Source organism: Tetrao urogallus, assembly GCF_951394365.1.
Source record: "Tetrao urogallus genome assembly, chromosome: 8".
NCBI classification, from domain to species: domain Eukaryota; kingdom Metazoa; phylum Chordata; class Aves; order Galliformes; family Phasianidae; genus Tetrao; species Tetrao urogallus.
In genome coordinates this window covers 8,683,613-8,689,672 of record NC_136821.1, presented here as the reverse complement: position 1 = coordinate 8,689,672, position 6,060 = coordinate 8,683,613, and positions in this window count along the sequence as shown.

Here is a 6,060-nt window from a genome sequence, read left to right as displayed (position 1 = left end):
TCTATGAAGATACTGGAAGCTTCAGTGCCAGTGGCACCAGAGGGAGTTAGGAACTTGAATTTCTTGCCATCTGGTCCCTGAGCGAATCCCAGCGGCATCTGATGAGACAAACCCACAGAATTTAAAAGAGAACATTTAACAGCATTTAACAATGGAATAAAGTGAAGGCTTTTCAAGGAATGCAACCTACTGTCAGGCCCCTGGTGTGCCATCCCAGTCTAGCAGGATGAAGCACTCCCCTAGGCACCAAGTTCCAAGTTATCTCTCACTATAAAACTAAGATAATGCTTTTGGAGCAAACATTTAATATGGGAAGAAACAATACAGGCTAAAAGAGCTAGTACTAATGGCACTGATAACAGTGACAAAATGCTTGTTTACAGACAGTGTAGATCAGAGACAAAACCCAAAACTTCTGAAGAAAATTCAGTACGTCAATTCCGCAAAATCTGCCATTTATCTATTATATACCAGATAATAATGGTTATTATTATCATTATATAGTCCCCCATGGATCCATAACCTAGTATTTCCAGTGGGTTAACAGGCAAAGGCTGCAAAAAGGAAAGTCTTGCTACTCTAGGATCCAACAATAGCTAGATATAGCCACAGTCCTCACTCAATCCAGTCATAACCACAAGTTTCTTGTGACCAACATAGTGTTTGATGTTTCAAAGGAAAAAGAATAAAACTAGCTTTAACATTAACACTGTTTCCCCCAGTTTTGCTCTCCTAGAAACATCTGTTGAAGTTTTCTGGCTACTCTCATATTACACCTTCTTCAGACCAGAAGATGATGGCCAAGTAACTTCACACAACACCAAAAGGCAGAAAGAATCAAACAACATTGAAATAGGGTGACTTTTCAGAGGCTTGATTCTTCCCCTAGAAACAGCTCTAGGCCCTAAAGAGATGTTCAGGTGAAGCCTGTGGATCTTTTAAAATTGGTATGTCTCTCCTAATAACAACAGAAACCGGCAGAGGTCTCACACTGTCTGGCACTGTTACAACAAACAGCCCTTTAGCTACTAATGATTAAGCAACAAGGTTTTTAATTTAATAGACATATATTTTTTAAGATTTTACAAGTTCAGGAAAAGCTTGAGGATGTACTTTAAGCATAACCTGAAGCTCAGAAACCATAAGAAAAAGAGAAAGAATGGCAAGCCGATTTAAAAGTATTTCAGACATTTTGGAGATCTGACTCATGAGCTTTGCATTTGGCATTAATGAGCACACCAGCTGAAGATCTGGCCAGTAGTCTTGCCTTCTGGCAATCATGTAACACCAAAGTCATACGAACCTCTTCTGTCAATGCCAAATACAGACAACAAACAACAAGAAAAGTTCTGTACATTCCCAATTGGTTCAGTTTACATCAGCTGAAGTTTCACACTTATACTCAGGGGTGCTCTTTCTCCATTCTATTTTTTCCTTCTGGTTAATTGAGTAATCAAGAACACTCATTATACGTAACTGTTATTTTATTCACTGTTAATTGTGCAGAAGTAAGGCTGCATTATAAAACACGAGTCTTTAAGTAGGTCTCAGCAAAGGTGGGAGGTTTGACTGAATCATAGAATAGCTGCGCATGCTTGTCTTAATCAAGGTTGATTAAAATGTGGGCACAGTGAGCCTGCCTTGGCTGCTGGACACAGATGTTGGTGACCATTACGAGTGGAATGCTGCCTTTTCTGCTGGATTTGAACTATGCAGTTTAACTTGAGTCACGCCTCTCAACAGGGGTGTGCATGAGCACATCATGAATATAAGCTTATAGCTTCTACATATCCTGCTTTTGACAAGGCAAGAACGTCACCCTACTGAATTAACTGATTGCAAAGCGACGGATGATGAGAAGTACCACTGAAGTACCTGTGGTGCCATAAACTGGTATTTCCAGTGGATGAGCAGGGAAGGCTGCAGAAAGGAGAGTCTTGCTACTCTAGGTACCACACTGTGTTTCCAGGTAGCTTTGGAAGAGAACTTGTTGATCAGGTGGCATGTTTCATGAAGTAAGAGAACATAGAAGTGATCAGAGATATGGCTGCAGTAGGTGTGAAAGAGCAACTAAGATGGCTACCTATCACTGTTACAGCAGACAGAGCTGTTGTGCTCCTTTTCAGCTGTTTGCAGCATTATCAAAGAGCTACTGCAAATTATGCAGTGCTCCAGCAATGACCTGGAGGGGTTATTAGCAGAAGGAGCTGAACTTCAGGGACTCATATTTCTGGGCTGGTAGCTTCAGGGGAACTCAGAAGTTTTAGGGCTACCCTCTGGAGTGGTGGATGCTGAATGCTCTTCAATACTTTCCAGCTTTCTGAGCCACACTTCACATTCCTGCTCAAGTATATAAAATGACTGTCTGTGGTTGCTGACAGTAGCTGTGTAGGGACATCTGTGCCTACTATGTTACCCCAAATGGTAAGTTTGTTGAAATATAACTGTTTGTATAGTAGGGGGCTACTGAGGCAGGGAAGCAAAGAAAGAACTGTCTGAAAGCAATTCTTTCTTGATACTTGTCCATTTTCAGGGTAACACATAAAGAACTAATCATGCAAATCCAAACTCAAGGGAAATAAGCCTTTGTTTCTTCATCTGGTGCCCTGAAGCTCAGCCAATAATACATAGTCAGTATCCCTGAGGTGACAAGGTGCACTGCTGATTTACAGGCAGTGCACATTGGATAACTGGAGACTCCACACTGTGAAATGATTATAAACCAGTAATTAGCTGGTGAGAGAGGCGTAATTTGCTTCAGAATTTTGAAGCCAAATAAAATCAGCTTATGAAAAATAAAGCACTGTTAATTCAATCCTTGGTGCTCTTAGAAACTCATAAAACCTGACTGCAGTAGTAGGAAAGGTCTTCCAACAGCAGGAAAAAAAAAAAAACAACAAAGAAACCTGAATGCATTGAAAAACCTGTTCAACTAAACAGTAGAATTGGGTCCTGGAAATTTTCTTTAAAGATGGAATCAAGCACTATTGCCCTTCAGCTTGGAGAGCTCTCACTTATTTAGATACAGCTTAACCTTTGGATGGTAAAAATGAGTGTGCTGGAACTAAACACTGCCTGGCACAAGCAAGCAGCTCATCAGAAGATGTTTTTTGATGCACCATTGCCTTGGAAAAATACTTCCTGCAGGTGTTCTGGAGTCACCTGGAATTTGTCAGGAGATGCCTGATTTAATTTTCAATCCCTGCTGTGGTCATACAGAAATCAAACAAAGTCCCTCACAAACAATTAGCTTCTGCAGGTATTAAGTGGCACAAGATAGCCTTATCTGACGTGTTTGGGGCGTTTTGGCCAAATCATGATCTCTGGATCTCTTTCGAGGAAGGATATATAATATATATTTTTATATAATAAATATAAATAAATAAATATAAATATAATATAATATAAATAATATAATAAATATAAATAAATATATAAATATATTTTTATATAATTTTAAGAAAATTCTGCCTTAAAAATCACCTCTATGCAAAACTAAAGCGTATCACTGACAACTCCCATTTTCAGAGGTCACAGAAGCCTTCAGAACATCAGCTGCCTGAGGTCCCTCTAGCAACTCAATGAATTACATGCTTACTGACTGCCCAGCAGCAATTCACAAAAGCAGTATTTACAAAGAAATTTACCTACACTGGCACAAGGTCTTGGTTTTCTGCCTTTATCTGGCTTCCTGAGGAAATGACAATTTGTGTACATCTCATCTGATAATTTCTAAACCTGCTAGCTATTTCTAACCAAACAGAAGGAGTCAGTGAGAACTAAAATCCTTGTTGGTTAAATAGCTGAATCAAAGCCTTTGGCAAGCCTCTGCAAGGCAAAGGCTGCCTAGTGAGCATAGCTTTTACTATACACAAGAAAACCTGTGCAGAAGAAAGACCAAATACCCAAACCACAAGAAAAACTTCAAACTGAGCTTGGAATGACTCAGCCTTTGTTACAAACACAGAGGTCACAAGGTTTCTTTAGGCTGAGGCTCATTAAGCTGTTTTTGTGAGCTGAAAATATAGTTTCATCCACTTCCTTACCTCAGACACAGAGATTGCTGTTTTTCTTTCAGCCATTTTATAAAATATAATTAATCTACATTTTAAAGACCTCAATGAGTTGTCTCTCATCATGGAACAGTAAGTGAGATTGATACCCAATTACTGAGCATTCAAGCTCACAGACCATTTCCATATAAAATAACTACGTTCTTTTTTTTTAATTTGTAAAATGCCACTTTTACTTTATTTAGATGTTAATGCTTATTTCTTATGTAATAAAAGGGAAAAGAGATAAAGCACAAATCAGTGGTTATTAACCTTGCTAATAAGACAGGCTTTTTGAGAGAGGATGGATATATCTTAATTGGTAAAACAGATGCATTGTCATTTAGCCAAGTAATCCTTTCCAAACAAGGGAAGCAGTAGCAATTTTATTTTAAGTGGGTGGAAATAAACTTGTCACATTCTGCACATCAATTTACACATTCTTACTTTACCATTTCAGTCAGTAAGAATACAGCCCTTTGATTCTCAAAAGAAAGCAATCTACAAATTAACACTCAAATAGGTGAGAATATTGCTATATAGCATAATTGATTTTAATTTGCAATGTGAAGTACTGAACTCAGTCTGCACATTCATGTAATTAATATAAAATAATGAATTCCCATGAAAAGTGTTTTGCATCTTTAACATGAGTATAAGAAAGCACATAAAAAGATGCCTCAGAAAAGTGTCTTCTACAGTTTGTAAAAATATAGCCTTAAGGCTGATGATTGCACAAGTGCTGCTGTACATGCCATTGATTATGAATGCCAAATTTCACACTATTGCTATTGAATCCTGCTATCCAAACCTTAAAAAAAAACCCAACCCTATAAAGCATATCAGTGTTTACTAACAGTTAGCAGTTTTTTAGAGCCAACTATACACATACATGCATAGAAATGTACTCCAAAATTTATGCACTGGTTTAATCCATTATAGATAATAATATTGATAAAAAACAACTTTCAAAAAAAATTCCAGTGTACTGAGTAAGTTTACACTAAAAGTACAACTTCCATTACTTCACTCCTCACGCAAATCTTTTTTCTTTCCATTTATTTTTTGTAACCCCTCAGCCCTTTCCATAAAACACTGAACAGCTGTAGAACTGTGAATAACTATTAATTGCAAGTTAGAATTCTTATAATTTATATCTCATCTCTGAAAGTGCTGTGTAGTCAGCCAGAAGAGCACTTAAGTAGCCGCCAGTCTGAAAATCTAAGGCTTCTAGTTACCTAGCCAAATTCTACCTTTTTAGACATACCTGGGTTTCCTCTGATTATTACCTTCAATGGGGAAGAGTTAGCCTCATATTATGAGCCATCTTGGAAGGAAGCATGGACTGTGGGGTCTGTGCACTACTGGCTGTGAAAACAGTCCCTTAGAACTTCAGGAACAATTTAAAGCAATGTAACAGCTTTTTCTCACTTTCTATGTACACTGAACCCTGGCCCATAAAAGCACTAACACATAGAAAGGAGAATCACTTACATAAAATGGAATTTCGTTTCTTTGAAGGGCTGGCATCCACCGGTGGAGAACAGAGAAGCTTGACTAATTTCCACTGGGATGAAAATGAAACTCGGTGGAGGAGAGACTACTGTATTTAAAAAAAAAAAAAAAAAAAAAAAAAAACAAAACACAACAACAAAAAACACAACTCTGGTTACTCTGATCATCTTTGTTTCTAAACATTTACTCTAACAGGCTTTAAAGATATACTATATTTGCAGTACAAGCCAGTTTGCAGCTTTATTTTCACACATTTTCCTTATTTTCTATTTCCTTCAGCTTTTTTAGTTTGTCTACACTGATCTCTCTGAAACAAATTTCTTCTCCTAGGGGCTCTGGGAAGAAGTATACTTCCCAGAAAGGGTAACTATTACTGTATTTTCCATCCCTCCTAGTACAGAAGTTACATAATTTTTTGACCAAATAGCCTGGACCTCTCTTCAAAATGAGCCATTAACTGGAAAAAAACCCAAACAACAATTTTATCCTATGT